At 36.1% G+C, this 17,158-nt stretch overlaps 1 pseudogene; it reads left to right on the top strand.

Annotated features, from left to right (window-relative positions):
* The first annotated feature begins 6,159 nt into the window (after positions 1–6,159).
* LOC107548297 (thrombospondin type-1 domain-containing protein 4-like) lies at positions 6,160–15,944 on the top strand (annotated as a pseudogene).
* The last annotated feature ends 1,214 nt before the right edge of the window (positions 15,945–17,158 follow it).

Raw genomic sequence — 17,158 nt, 5'->3', positions numbered from 1 at the left:
ATCAGTTATAAATGCTGTTCATAATTATTATTTTAAACTCAGTCCCCTCAAAACATCTAGACAGATAATCAATTTATACAATAAAGTAAACAAGCAATCACCTACCTTTTTGTGGTGCAAGTTAAATAAAAAATATAACTGCACACTGTTTATTAGTTACCAACATTTTGGCAAAACAAGTATAGCTTTTGTCAAGGTATGATATAATCAATTCATTATACAATAAATAATTTTTTCCCCCCAAAATCTTGTACTTTCATAATGCAATGTAATATAATATAATATGCTGATGACATCCTGATGGCTGGGATGATGATAAATTCTTCTGTTTTATAGAACGTTATATGTGTTTGTTGCTCAGTTGTCTCGAGTGAGACATAAATGTGGCATAAATTGAATTGATTCATTTTCAGCATCCTTGAAATGGAAGAAATGCTGGTAGTACGAAGCCTTTATTGCATCAGTCTTAAATCACATTGGTCATGTCAAACTTTTATGTTTTCACTGCCTAGTAAAAAATCCATAAGAAATAAGGCCTGGGTTTTTAACACACCCAAGTGAACTGAGACTTTTAGTGATCTGCACAGCATGAAGTTATTATTTGTTGGGATTCTTTTTTTGTCAGCTTGTATCTGCACAAGTTCTTTGACCTATGATGTACTAATGACCACAAAATATAATTTTCTCTGGTGTTATTTAACCACTAGAAACCATTTTCTTGGTACCTATAGCACATACACTTGAAAAGAGAAGCTGAACTTGCAGTTATTTGCCATTTTGCTGCTATGGCTATACATTTAAAGGAATAGTTCACTCAAAAACGAAAATTTGCTGAAAATGTATTTAGCCTCATGCCATCCAAGTTGTAGATTTTGTTTGTTTGTTCATCGGAACAGATCAAATGTATTACATCACTTCACCAAAGGATCCTCTGCAGTGAATGGGTGCAAATGAGAGCTCACACAAAGCAACAGTTTGAAGTTAAAATTGTCTTAATGATGAATTTGTTTATTAGAAAATTGCAGCTTTTTTGCTTCGTAAGATGTTAATTGATGGACTGGAGTCATGTGGATTACTGTGATGTTCTTATCAGCTGTTTGAACTCTCATTCTGACGGCACCCATTCACTGCAGTGGAACCATCGGTGAGCTGCTACATTTCTCCAAATCTGTTGATTTGATTAAGAAACAAACTCACCTAATGTACATCTTGGATAGTCGAAGGGTGGGTAAATCTTCATCACATTTTTATTTTTAGGTGAACAATTCCTTTACAAATCTCAGTAGGTTTTCCAGATATTTTTTCCTACTGTATAACAAATACTGTATATTCCAACTTCCTTCTACTATTTGACACTGCATTTCGCATAGGGAATATTTGTACAGTAGTAGAGAGACCCGGAGTTACAGGGTTCCCACGGCCATGGAAAACCTGAAAATAACATATTTAAATTTTGATTTCCAGGCCTGGATATATCATGGGAAGTTTAACAGTGCTATACAGCATTTTGTTTTCTATTTATGCTCCTCTCTCAATCATTTCATCAGTTAGACATTAGTGCTTGTGTAGAGTAAACTTGCCCTCAAGCTAGTGTGATAACATCAGTCTCGTCTGTCTGTTCATGGTCTTATTGAAGATATTTGCACACTAATTTGTACTCTAGTATAATTCATTTGAATCTGTCTAAAAAGTAATGAAAATTTGTTTTTATGAACTCTGGTGTCCCACTGCTAATGTCACAACACAGGCTGTGATCTCTGTTGACAATCCTGTATTTGTATTTTGCAATTGCATCCTCTCACCAGTGTCATTCCACCTTTAGTACTTTAGCAAAAAGATTTTGGGTTGTTTGATTTAGTACACTTGGGAGACGTCCACCACTATTATGTTATTTACTGTCCATACTAATCCACAGCGGGCATGCAGAATGCAGGGCTCAGAGCTGTTATTAAGTATGCTTAGTACTGACATTCCTCTCCAAATCCCCATACTTTTGAATGAGTCTCTGTCGAGTTTCTAGCTATCTGTTTCTGTCTTAAAAACGGTTTACGAAGACTGTCAGGGCCTTGTCTGCATTTAACATGACTCAGATATTTCCTCCAAGCAGTCACGATAGATTTCTGTTTATTTACCATCCAGAAGGATGAGCAAATATGACTAGTGACCATGTACCACACTATCCGCATGCATACACACGAACGGATACATGTCATCTAAATCACTGCTCTGCAACAGGTGTGTAGTCGACAGTGTGCGGATTGGGAATGTGTCCATTTTATGCTTGTAAATCAGCGCAAAGCCCCGCTATACCGCTTCTTCCTCCTCAACCAGTGCTTCATACTGTAGTTTCCAAGCAAAAATTTTCAGAGAGTGCTCTCATTGCAGAACACAACAAACAATGTCAGTGGTGGTCACTCAGTCTATGTATATTTAATAAAAATGGAACTGAATTAATTTCACTGCCAGTAAGTGAAGTTTTTAACTTAATAGTGATCACTATGATGATGTGCACTGTTTGGTTTTGAATCACATCTAAGTATATAATCCACTATCCTTCACTTTCTTTTGTACAAACTTCAAACTTCTGTGACAGACTCAAAGTCTTACTGTAACTCAATATCAGATTATCTTCCATCTCAACCAAACTCTGGCTTGAGATGACTGTTATGACCCCAAAATGGTCTAGGGAACATAAAACCCAACAAATACAGAGATTAATCCACATTTCCCTTCATTTCACAAAAGAAGTGCACATAATTGTATTTAAAGGGGTCATATGATGCGATTTCACGTTTTCCTTTCTCTTTGGAGTGTTACAAGCTGATTGTGCATAGATAAGATCCCTGAAGTTGCAAAGACTAAAGTCTCAAAACCAAAGAGATATTCTTTATCAAAGTTAAGACTCTGCCACGCCCCCTAAAACGGCTCGTTCTAACACACCCCCACATATCTACCTTACTATGTGGAAATATTGCTGTACTCACAGATAATAGAGTATTAATACAATAAAAGGTAACTAGAGTACACTTTCATGTTTCTTAAAACACTTTTTTAAAAGTGCACTTTGTATTAGTTAAATTGAATGTTTTACTTTAAAGTAGATTTTAAATCGTTATGTTTAACGTTTTGGCATGCTTTAAAGACGTACACTTATTTTGATGTGTTGACTATAGTAAAGTACATGTTAAAGGCAGTGTAGGTGATTTGGTTCAAAAACATTTTTTGTTATGCTGGTTGAAAGTCTCTTCATATCCGATAGCAATCACTAAGTTAAGTGGTCTAAATTTATTTATTTGTATTTATATCATCAGTGGAAGGCGTAGGACCATAAAATGTTCGTCCAATCAAAATGTTCAGTCCGAATATTACAATAGGCTGTCGTGCCTGTCTGTCAAATACATATTTGCATGCCTCTGCGCACCCTGTATGCGCAGATATGATACATCATCAGCGAGTTCTAGTGAGAATGAAATGCACTATTATTGTTATATTATGTACTTTGTTTATTCAGCGGTGAATGAGACATGAACTAATCTGACAGCATTGCATTCAATTCTCCACCAAGTCCATCTCTCATCGTATCGCAGGTTAGTCTCCGGTCTGCCTGAGTGTGTTCATGTGTTTTGGAGGAGGCACGGCTTTGTAGCGTGATTATGCAGGGAAGGTGAGGATCTTGCTTTCAAAGCTTACTTGCTATCGCTAGCCTTTCCAAAATCGTCTTCCCTGCCTTTAAGTTGGCTACTTGATTATAATTGTGAATGTGGAGCCCCCTACTTTTAAAGGGTTCACCCAAAAATGAAAATTGGACCACAAATTACTCACCCTCAAGTCATCCTAGGTGTATATGACTTTCTTCTTTCAGACGAATCCAGTCGAAGTTATATAAAAAATTGTCTTTGATCTTTCAAGCGGTTTAATGCCACTCAGCGGGTGTTGCATGCATCAGTCCAAAAGAAGTGAAATAAAATGCGCCCATCCATAAAAAATGTCTCACACGGCTCCGAGGGGGTGAACTAACCCTTTAAATCCGTTGTTGTAATTACAGTGAATAGCTGTACATGTGCATTTGTTTCTGCCAAAAAGCAATTTGCAGTATCTTTTTTGTTTTTGTTTTTTTTTTTCGAAATTTTGGACCCACTCACTACGGTGGCCCAGTTGTACATAACACAAGCTGCAACACACTGAAAATAGCACAACAGAACGGAAACAAGCTGTAACACAATGGAAACAAGTGGCAACACAACGGAAATAAGCCACAACAGAACTAAATTAGCACAACAAAATGGAAACAAGTGGCAACAAAATGAAATTAGCACAACGCAACAGAAACAAGTCACAACACAACAAAATTAGCATAACATAACAGAAACAAGTCGCAACGCAACAGAAACAAGCCACAACACAACAAAATTAGCACAACACAATGAAATTAGCACAACACAATGGAAACAAGACACAACACAGCGGAAACAAGTCGCGACACAATGGAAACAAGCCACAACACAACAAAATTAGCACAACACAATGAAATTAGCACAACACAATGGAAACAAGACACAACACAGCGGAAACAAGTCGCGACACAATGGAAACAAGCCACAACACAACAAAATTAGTACAACACAGCGGAAACAAGATGCAACACAATGGAAACAAGCCACAACACAACATAATTGGCACAGCACAGCGGAAACAAGATGCAACTCAACGGAAACAAGCCACAACACAACATAATTAGCACAACACAATGGAAAAAAGCAGCAACACAACGAAATTAGCATAACACAACTGAAACAAGCCACAACACAACAAAATTAGTCCTATGCATTGTGTTGTGGAGATTTCATTGTGTTGTGCACTACTGGATCACCGTAGGGCTCACCATTGTTACCAAACTTAATATTTCAAGGTAAAAAAAAAGAAAAAAAGAATTTACACCATATTTAAAAGACCATATAAGTAATTATAAAGATGTACTTAAGTTCTACTTAAGTGGTTCAAAAAAGCACTCTAACGTTTAGCTATTTGCATTTAATGTAAACTACATATTCATATAATTATAAGGAACATGCATTTAGGTATTCCAAAACATTGCATTCAGTTTACACTTAAGTATATTGTTTCAGTTTATATTATTTCTATAGTATTCTTTTTTAAAGTATATGCTAAACTGTACATCTTTTTCAAACAGATTCCCATAACACATCAGTGAGAAAAAGGTCACCATGACCTAAACCTTCGCATTCATCCTGGTTTTTGCAGGTTAAGTTTGAGTGATAGTCGCAATCGTGAAACGGCTCAGATTTGGACCAGGTTTCATGTTATTTTATCATAAAAAAAACAAAGATTTCATCTGACACAACTGTCCCTTCATCTTCTTCTTGGTCTCTGACCTTTACCGTTAAACACAGCTCACCTGTGTCCCTACTTATTCATTCTGCAATTAGATTTTTCTGTGAACAATTTTTCGTGTGTGTGTTAACATCCTGAGTGAATTATATTGAGTGCTTGAGTCTCCTAAATAAGTGCATGGTTAATCTGTGCAGCATGAGAGCATCTTTGTAAGGATTTTTGCCGAAACATTGAATAAATTGGAACATGTGTGAAAACAGGTGAATAGAGTTTAAAGTATTGGAGAATGTGTCTTTGTTTGGAGAGCTAAAGTGATGCTCTGGGTTTGTATGCTAACAGTATCGGTTTGAATGTGTTTGCAGTGAAGAAAAACTTTCAGACGCTTGCGTTATTGACCTGGAATAAAGAAACACAAAACCACTGCCACAAGAAACATTCCTTTGCACGTCTGTCCGAGCTCCAGTAGTTTATGTCCGTGAAAATATTTTCTGTGAACAAAATTGACCAAATGTTTCAGCACATGAGTTCTGAATGTTCGCTCTGTTTTTCCTTGAGGTCTGATGTCTTGATATTCTTCTTTCCTCTACCGCTTGACGAGGTGAAGATCATGTGACCTCCAGAAGGTGTGCAGGTCATAGAAAAACACACACACACCATCTGGACACAAGTGACATACACTCTCATTACTACAAAATTACACACCACAAGACACACTCAAGTATGCAAAGAGAAGCCTGGGGACTGCAGTGCAGAATGGGCCTGTTTTACATTTGTTTTTCTGTTCTAGTGGGTTTTAGAGGGAGAGAGAGTTTTTTTTGCTCTAATTCTCTGATTTAGTTCTGGTTAGGTCGGAATAAGCCTCTCTGAGTGCTAGAAAGAAAGATAGAGAGACTGTGTCTGTCCATCAGAAAGTGATTGTAATTCTAAGCATTTTACAACTTCTCTCACAGAGAGATTTCTTGGAAGGAATTCTTGCTGCTTATGAAAGAACAAAAAATGGGGTGATTGGAAAGAGAAAAGAGAAAGTGAAAAAAGGAGAGAGAGGAGAGGAGGGAGATGTGTGCCAGTGTGTATATGACTCGCTGTCTGGGGGTGAGAGAGAGAGAGAGAGACACACACACACACACACACACACGTGTGCGCGCACTTAAATACCAAAGAGAGAAACCCCCTTTCACTAAAACATTCTCTCACACAAACACACATCTCCATTCACAGACAGCACCACTGCTGTACTTCTTATTAGGACTGGACATACACACATATTTACACGCATATTAACTGTCTTATTCTGAACATGGCTTGTGGGATGCAACTGCCGACCTGGAGCGGACACTACTGGAGACTCATCCAGCATTTCCTCCAGATGACCCTCCTGCTCTCCCTCCTGTGCCCACCCACAGAGCCTGTTCCCTGGGACAACGGCTCCAGCATCAGCCCTGGAGAGGTAAGAACCACAGACAAAGACAAACGATACCAGCTGGCAGAATTAGAATGCATACAAATGACTCTAGGCAAACCATGCTTAGCAATATTTTATAGCACGTTGTAGTGCTACTTAATTCGAATACATTAATACATTAGTACACATATACATAAATAAGCAATATACTTGTAAAAATTCAAAAAATAAAAAGTATTCAATGTCTGTAGTATTAAGTTCCTATAAAGTTATATATCTATATATAGAAATATACATATATGACAGGAAATATAAAATATACAAATGTCCAGCTATATTCTCAGAAAGTTTATTTCCAGACAGTATACATTACAGCATTTTAAAATAATTTTTAAAATGTTTTTTTTTAAAGCTGAAAATGGTTGCAAATACAGTAACAAAGTATAGAGTACTCATTATAAAACAAGAAATATATTGTACTGTAAAACTACAGTAAGAATGGAGTCCTGCAAAGAAGGTTGAGTATAAAAAAGTTAAAAAATAATAATAATAATTGTAAAAAATGCAGAAATGTTTATGTGAAGGTTAGGGGATAGAAAACATCATGAACTCAAAATAAAAACAAAAGAAGTCATTGGAAAGTCCCAACCATGATAGAAAAACAAACACGTGTGTTGATGTGTGTGTGTGTGTGTGTGTGTTTGGTGTTAGGAAGCGTAATTTTTCCAGTCTGTCTAGTATGATATTCTTAAAACTAAATCTGTTTCTTATTGTAAGTCTGACAAACCGAGAGACAAGGTGTGTGTGTGTTTTCATAGTCTTAATCAATCCCAGTTCTTAAAGATTTCTTTGAACTAACAATAGAAACAGTTGTTTACGGATTAAAATTTGCTTTCGATAGCTTGCGTTGTGAGTAAGTTTGAATCATGAAACAATCTGGCCCCTGTCTGACCATAAAGTATGTGTGTATGTGTGTGTGTGTTTCTCATTATAGTGTTATGCTAAGAGGGAGTGATGATGCTGTGAATGAGAAAGGCTTTAGGAAATGGCTTACAATGAATTATTTCAATTATAGTAGCATTGTTTCCAAATCTGTGAATCTCAAACACAAACAATCTCTCTCCTCATCGATCAGTTCATGCCTTTCTTTCTGTATTTATCTGCATGTGTGGATAAATGTCGGCTTCAGTGTTTACACGTTCATATATACTGAGTGCTGATTTACATACAATTTTAATGAAATATGAATCAGCGCATATGCACTAATGTGCTTTCAATCTCATTTTAATATAAATTATAAATGACTGAAAGCTTTTTTTTTTAAATACTGGCATATATACAGCTGAGTGTGTTTTGAGAGAAAGACAGCAGTGTCCTATTGAAAAGCTACATGTGTTTGCTTTTTCTGATTAACTCTTGCCAGATAAGACAGACAATGTTGATTAATTTTCTGAAATCGAATCATCTTAGCCATTCAATTTTGATTTTAATCTTTGTATTAATAAGATCACAAGCAAACACATCTGCCCAGATTTGAACTGGTGAAATCCCTGTTTTGGTCTTTGTGGTGAAAGAGTCATTACTCGGGATTGAATCTGCTCTGGAGGTAAAGTCGTGTGTGTGTGTTTTGTTGTTGTTATCCCGCAGGGCTGTGAGGGTTTCCAGGTGGATGTTTGTGGTGTGTGTGCAGGAGATGGGAGCACATGTGAGCTGTTCAGCGGGACACTCTTTCTTTCTGTGCTCTCCGTTGGCTACCACAAGATCCTGGACATCCCCTCTGGAGCTCAAAGAATCAAAATACAGGAAACACAGAAGACCAGGAACTACTTGGGTAATTGAACTGAATTCCTGCTTGCTCTTAATTATTATTAAGTTACCTCAGGATCATTATCATGGCACGCTCCACAAATAGGGTACAATTTAGTGTCCCATTAAGCATTCAAGACAACACATGTTTTGTGTTTCGAGAACTCTGAGAAGTTCTGTTAATTTTAACACAGATTGTACTATTTTACCACAGCTGTTTAAATGATCAAACATATAATGTACACTACCGTTCAAAAGTTTGGGATTTTTGATTCTAAACAAACAAACAAAAAGCACTAAACAAATAATATTTTTACAATGCAAAATAACCATTACTCTAGTCTTCAGTGTCACATAATCATTCAGAAATCATTTAAATATGCTGATATAGGGCTCAAGAAACATACCTTATTATAATCATTATTATAATGTCAAATACAGCTGCTTAATATTTTGTGGAAACCTTGATATGTATATTTTGTCAGGACTGTTTGATGAATGATAAAATTGAAAAGAACTGCATTTATGTAAAATAGATCTTTTGTAACATTAAAAATGTCTTAGAAATGAAATGCATCCTTGCAGAGTAAAAGTATTAATTAATTTTTTTTTTTTAATTCCCAACCTCAAATTTTTGATCGGTAGTGTGCCTAATTGGAAATTGGAAGTTTGTCAATAACTAGAAATCACCATTTGGTTCCCGTTCAACTTAATTTAGACTAAATCGGTCATTTCTGTTAAACAAAAATCTGAATATGTTTGTTGGTAGAAAAATTAAATATAAAATGGAATAGAATAAACAGCTCCTAAAATATTTAGTTTCATCCTGAAGGTTAAGCACCTCCTATCTTTTCCATTTTTAAAGAAAGAGACAGGTAGTAGCTGGTTTTACTGTACATGGTTTCTAGCTGGTCCAAACTGGTAGACCACTTTAGACTATTCCAGACAGCAGCTGGTGTGGCCTGGTTTTTCCAGTAGGGTTAATATGTGGTGTGGAACCACCAGGTGTCCTCCTTCCATCCATCATCTTTTTTCCCCCTCTTTGTTTCTTCAAGCTCTCAGGACAGCGACTGGTGACTCGGTGATAAATGGTGACTGGGTGATCGACAGGCCAGGACAGTTCTACGCTGTGGGTACTCAGCTCACTTATAAAAGACCCAACGAGATACGCAGCAGAGCGGGAGAATCCATCACTGCTCCTGGCCCAACCAATCAGGAGCTGCATCTCTTTGTGAGAGACCACTCCTATTGTATGATATCACAAAACTGCCCTGACTAAAGATACATATCGAAATTGGTTTGGTGTGGCTGCACTTAATCTGAAAAATCCAATATACTGAGTTAATATACACTCTTAAAAATAAAGGTGCTTCACGATGCCATAGAAGAACCTTTTTGTCTAAATGGTTCCATAAAGAACCTTTAACATCTGAAGAACCTTTCTGTTTCACAAAAGGTTCTTTGTGGCGAAGGAAGGTTCTTCAGATTATAAAAAGGTAAGAAAGAGATGGTTCTTTAAAGAACCTTTGACTGAATGGTTCTTTGTGGAACCAAAAATGGTTCTTCTATGGCATCGCTTGAAGAACCTTTTGAAGCACCTTTATTTTTAAGAGTGTATGAAGGAAATTTCCGTATTTAATTTTTTTAAAAAGTTTGTTTTACCCGTATTTTGAATTTAGCATTGCAGTGTGTTATGTTTTAGGGTTAAATGAAATGTCCATGACTTAACGTATAATATCCTGGCAGAAAACGACCAGTGTGTGTGTGTGTGTGTGTGTGTGTGTGTGTGTGTGTTAATTTTTTAAAAAAGTTTGTTTTACCCGTATTTTGAATTTAGCATTGCAGTGTGTTGTGTTTTAGGGTTAAATGAAATGTCCATGACTTAACGTATAATATCCTGGCAGAAAACGACCAGTGTGTGTGTGTGTGTGTGTGTGTGTGTGATGTATTGTTTTAGAAAGTTAGGAGGTATATACAGTATTTTTATGATGACATGAGCTTATGATTAAGTTCTATATAATATACTAAGCCTGCAGATTTTCTGTTTTACACTCCATATTTTGCAGGTTATTTATCAGCAACCCAATCCAGCAGTGTATTATGAATACATTCTACCTATAGACCCCATTACCGACAATCATTCAGATGCATATTCTTACTCTAGTGTACTACCTCTGGGTAAGTATTTTCAGTAAGTAATTTCGTCAACATTTACTCACCCTTAAGTTCCAAACCTGTATGAGTTTCTTCTGCTGAACACGGTATTTTGAAGAATGTTCAGTTGATGGTAGCCATTGACTTCCATAGTATGGGAAACGAATACTATGGAAATCAGTGGGAAGCAGCAACTGTTGGCATTCAAATCTTCAAAGTTCTGAGTTGATTTTTTTTTTTTTTTAGAGAAATGAATACTTTTATTCAGCAAGGACACATTTAATTAATCAAAAGTGACAGTAAAGGCTATGTTTCACTGTTTCCACAAAATTCTTAAACTGTTTTCGACAGTGATAATAATCACAACAAAAACAAATAAATCCCACACACTATCAGTACATGCAAAAGCATCAAAAAGGGATTTTATTATACACAGCTTTTCAGTCCCATAACCTTCATCAGGCATATACAAACAAACTCTTACAACACAATACAATTTAAAATCAGCACATGATAAAACACTATGATGCACAAATTACAATCAGAAACGTAATTCATCTTTATAGAATTTCATTCATAGTAGATAGAAAACACAGAAAATTTAAATGTCATAACTTTATAACATCACATTGATCAATGACACTGATAATAAAAAATAAAACATTTTGTGCCCCAAATCAGAATATTCGAATTATTTATGAAGGATAATGTGACACTGAAGACTGGAGTAATGGCTGCCGAAAATTCAGCTTTGCCACTACATGAATAAACTAAAATATATGAAAGTAGAAAACAGTTGTTTTAAATTGTAATAATATTTCACAATATTACAGTTTTACTGTATTATTGATCAAATAAATGCAGCCTTTGTGAGAAAAAGAGACTTAAATATTAAAAAATCTTACAGGCTTCAAACTTTTGAACAGTTATGTATTACAAAGAGTATGAACAAAATTCCAAAAAAATAACCAGAATATTGCATATTAATATGACTGTTTCCTTTCTGTTTAGCTAACTTTCACTTCGCCCTCCCATGACCCATTTCCCTCCATGTTGGGAAATGATTGAAACTGTTTTTTTTTTTTTTAAATCAATACTTTCTAGATAATAGAGCAAATGTGTGTGCTATATTAAAATCATTTACCTTTTTTTCTTGCACATGTTCTAAAATCTTAAAGGTGGGGTAAGTGATTTCTGGTAGCCAATGTTGACATTTCAAATGACAAACACACCCCTACACCAAAAGTGCTCCGCCCCACACATACTTACGCAACGATTATGGCAGAATCTGCTGTATTATTATCTGCTGTATTAAACATATTATCTTAATTTTCGGACACACTTTGGGAGCTGACGCTTGAAACAGACAGTGGAGGAGGTTGGTGGAGGAGACACTCCAGGCTTATAGGGTGTGGAAATTAATGTGTCTTTCTCATAGCTGAAGGGAACGACAATACGATTGCAGATGAACAAACAAGCGAACATGACACACGAGCATATTCAAGCAAAAGCCAGCATATATTAGTTCTGTGAAACAAAGCAAAACCAATGTTACTCACCTATCGAGAAGAAACAAAGCAACCTCGGCGTCCGATCGCAGGCCTTCCCGCTCCTTGAGTTCTCTTCAGTGCTGGAAAGCTGATACGAAATTTACACGGGTCCTACTACTTGCCTTATCGTAAGCCTTCTTTTGTTCCACAGACGTTTTCCTCATTTGCTTTTTATCCGCCATCTCTATCTTGCTGTCGCTCGGCTCGCTAATGTCCGTCCTGTGCACTGAACGCTCTCTCCGCCGCATCATGAGTAGACACGCCCCTTACTGCTGATTGGCTACAAGTTTGTTTTGGTACTCGACCCGACTCAGTTTTCTAAAGCGTTTTTGAAAACATACATACCCCACCTTTAAGCAACTGTCCCTGATCTCTCTCTCTGTCTTTCTCATCCTACAGTAGAGAGTCATGGAATATTTCCTAATCCTGGCAATAGTGACAGTGAAAACTCATTAAGCAGCTCTCATCCTAACCAAGTTCCATTGGACCCTATAACCCCTGAACCAGTTCCTCTGTACAGCTGGCTTGCCATTACAACAACACCCTGCAGTGCCACTTGTGGAACGGGTATAATTTAGTTGTTAGTCATTACACTAATATTTTCAATATTTTTCGACCTGAGACATATAAACACATTGTTGTGACTAATAAATGGTGTTCTGTATTATAAAATAGTGACACATAACATTCATGCATTCCAGGCCATTGCAGAGGTTTCAAAATGTCCTCACTGTTTAAATTCTAAATCAAATCCAGAGTAACCATACTTTTGTGTCTGCAAATAAAACTAAAACAGATTGGTATTCTCCCAGCAGCAGACACTGTACTTGTAAGACATCACAATGACAATGTTATGTCTTCCTGTCTGTCTGTTTGGGTATAATTTAGTTGTTAGTCATTACACTAATATTTTCAATATTTTTCGACCTGAGACATATAAACACATTGTTGTGACTAATCAATGGTGTTCTGTATTATAAAATAGTGACACATAACATTCATGCATTCCAGGCCATTGCAGAGGTTTCAAAATGTCCTCACTGTTTAAATTCTAAATCAAATCCAGAGTAACCATACTTTTGTGTCTGCAAATAAAACTAAAACAGATTGGTATTCTCCCACTGTACTTGTAAGACATCACAATGACAATGTTATGTCTTCCTGTCTGTCTGTTTAATCTGTTTGTCTGTGTGTGTGTGTGTGTGTGTGTGTGTGTGTGTGTGTGTGTGTGTGTGTTAGGCGCACGCGAACAATTTTGCTAATAGAACACTTGAATAAACATTTTGTAAGGGTAGATTTGAACACAACACATGACAAGCAGACGTACATGCCTGCACATCTTAAAACATCTAAAAACTGTCCATGTGGTTCATTTCCAAATGGTGCAAATAAGAAGCACATGCGACTGAAACCAAGCAGTGTGTGTGTGTGTGTGTGTGTGTGTGTGTGTGTGTGTGTGTGTGTATGTGTGTGTGTTTGTGTTTGTGTAGCTGGGATGTTGGAGAGTGGTCTGAGTGCACTAAGACCTGTGGTCCAGGGTTTCAGTATCGTCAGGTGATTTGCCAGCAGGCTCAAGGACACCATGGCAATAGCACAGTCATTGTGGCGACCAGCCTCTGCGATAACACAGAAATGCCAGAGACGACCACCGTGTGCCAGCTCAAGATCTGCAGTGAGTGGCAGATCCGCTCAGAGTGGACAGAGGTTTGTGAATGTGTCTGAGTGTGTAGGGGACATTGGGGTAAGATGGAATTAATATTCATAATTATTTTTCATGACATCTTGATCACCTGAAATAAATAGAAACCATCCGTAACAATAGTATAAGTAATAAATATAAAATTAGTACAAATAATACTAAATAATGCTATATAAGAACAAATCATTCTTTATTCTTTACAAAAACAAACAATCAAACTAACAAAATTAACAATATACTATATATATATATATATATATATATATATATATATATATATATATATATATATATATAGTAATCTTAATCACAGACTGAAAAGATAGACATGAAGAGTGTTTTTGTATACAGTGAGCTTCATCAATAAATGTATTCATTTCATTGCATTGAATAAAGTTAACTATGGCTTAAGTGAAATATTTCTTGGAGTCACTTTATGATATGACTATGACTTTATGAATTGTTCAGTTTCCTAAATATTTGTAAATACAGATGGTGGCTCATCTTACCTCACTCTCTCCTTACACTACCATTCAAACTTTTGGGGTCAGTAAGTTTTTTTTTTTTTAATTAATACTTTTTTCATGTATGCATTAAATTAATCAAAAGTGACCGTAAAACCTGACCTGTCTATTCATCAAAAAATAAAAATGTATCAGTTTCCACAAAAATATTAAACAACCCAACTGTTTTAAATTGATAGTAATAAGAACTGTTTCTTGAGCAGCAAATCAGCATATTAGAATCATTTCTGAAGGAGCATGTAGCACTGAAGATTGGAATAATGGCTGCTGAAAATTCAGCTTATAAAATGGAGAGTTCCGGTCCTTGATTCTGATTGGTTGAGCCGCGTTCGGATCTGTTGTAAATTACTCTACAAACATACACCTTTGTTTACGTTTGTGTGTTGGAAGAATACTGTTTTTATTAATATCATTACACTTTATTTGCTCCGTTTTATTCTGTGAAACCTTACTACGTATATGGAATAACCGTTTTATAAAAGCCTCCGCTTCGCGTCATGCCTAACAACGCCCTTCAGCTGTTATACATTCACTGTAAACCACGGCTTCTTGGCTTATTGCTTTATTTCTCATTACAGGAATAAATTACAGTTTAAATACTTTCCAAAAGTGATTTTAAATTGTAATATTTCACAAGATTGTTGTTTTTACTGTGTTTTTGATCAAATACAGTATATGCAGATCAGGTCAGCATAAGACACTTTAAAAAATATCCAAAAAGTTTACTGACCCCAAACTTTTGAATGGTAGTATATATGGGGAAAAGAAGAGAAAATGTTAAAACGAAATATTATATACATTATATTTGTTTATGACACAATATACAATATATTATGGCTACATATTCACCAGATGATGGCCTTTGGAAATCAACAGCCATCAATATAAAGTGCTCAGAGAAAACACTGGCTATAGATAAACCTCTTTCTCTCTCTCTCTCTAACAGTGCTCGGTGCCATGTGGAGTAGGTCAGCGTAAAAGAGAAGTTGTGTGTGTGGATAACCTGGGTGACATTGTTGCTGATGAGGAATGCAATATGGCCATTCGCCCACAGGACCTGCAGAATTGTGACAAAGGAGTGTGTGCCAGCAGCTGGTTCTACTCTCTCTGGAGTGACAGGGTGAGAAATCTGTGCATTTTTCTGTGGTATTTTGCACTTCTAAAACAGTTGCTTATGTCTCTCTGCAGTGTTCTGCAGACTGTGCAGAAGGAAGTCGCAGCCGGTCGGTGGTGTGTATGATGAGTCAGACCAACTCATTGCCTTTGGACAACTGCGACGATGAGGATAAACCTGACGAGCTCATGCCGTGTGACCTGGGACCCTGCACACAGCGACTGGAATGGTACACAGGATCGTGGGGACAGGTACATGAACAAACAAACACATATGCATGCAGAAAAGTCAAACACTGTATTTTTTTTACCTACTGTAGTTTGATGCTGCCTGTCAAAACTGACCGGCCTTTTAAAAATTGCTTGTAAATCTTTCAATTGTGTTATATTATCACCAAACATCAGATTCAATATTTTTGGCAACCTGTTTTCTTTCAAGTAGCACTTTTTGGAACTGAATGGTCGTAGGCCTCATTTATCTGAGCTTATGCACTTCAGATTTTGAGTGAAGAAAGCATTATTTGTGGATAATTTGGGGAATGTTCACTGAAAAAGAGGTTTAAGGCCTACAATCAGTAAGTTCCAAAAAGAAATACAAAACTTGTGCTAATTGGAAGAAAACAAGCTAATGAAAAGATCTAAGAATCCAAGGTTTGGTAATAATATAGCATAAAGAGAAAGCAGGCTTTTTGTAGGCTGGCCACTTTTGACCCAGAAACACCACAAGTGTAACAAGCCTGGGGGAAAACACCCCCAAAAAAGAATTACGTTTTTCGAGGGGGGAAGTTGTTGTACCCTGTGTAAACAAAGTCAGTAACTAGCATTATTAGATTTATATTTAATTTCTATTTGTTTGCATATGTAAATATTTTTCAATCTGTCACACAGAAGCGTATCAGAAATAAAAAGCATGTTTGGCCTTTCATGATACACATTGTTCCAAAGCAGCTTTGCAGAGAAATGAAAAACTATACTTCCTTGGGCAGAAGCAAGATTCAGATGGGGAAACCCACCTGCTATTCTCAGATTTACATCTCTGCTCAGTAATAGACCACTGCTGCTCTCTAGTGGAGGAAACAGGACACTTTAAATCAAGTGTTTATTGTGCTACATTTGACAATACATTTTTTTTGTTTGTTTTACTCTGATTCTATGAATCAGAAAAGTAACAAAAATCAGTTTTTCATCCATCATTTTTACTCGATTCATGTTTTTTCAGTTTCAAAATTAAAACTAAATTAAAGTGGTTGAAAAGGTACAATGAACTTTGGCAACACTTATTTTACTTATATTCACAAATGTTCAATTTAAAGAAACAGTTAAATTTAAAATGGAAGATTTTTACACTGCATCAAATTACATCAAATCCATACGAGGATCTTTAAAGTGGTCAAAGGTGTCCACAATCAGACAAAACATATGCAATATTTCTCAGCATTAAATGTATACAGGATGATTTAAACTGTATTAGATGCTTTATATATATATATATATATATATATATATATATATATATATATATATATATATATAATATATATATATATATATAAATATA

Source organism: Sinocyclocheilus grahami, unplaced genomic scaffold (genome assembly GCF_001515645.1).
Source record: "Sinocyclocheilus grahami isolate Dianchi unplaced genomic scaffold, SAMN03320097.WGS_v1.1 scaffold346.1, whole genome shotgun sequence".
Taxonomy (NCBI): Eukaryota; Metazoa; Chordata; class Actinopteri; order Cypriniformes; family Cyprinidae; genus Sinocyclocheilus; species Sinocyclocheilus grahami.
This window is presented reverse-complemented; position numbering and strand designations above follow the sequence as displayed.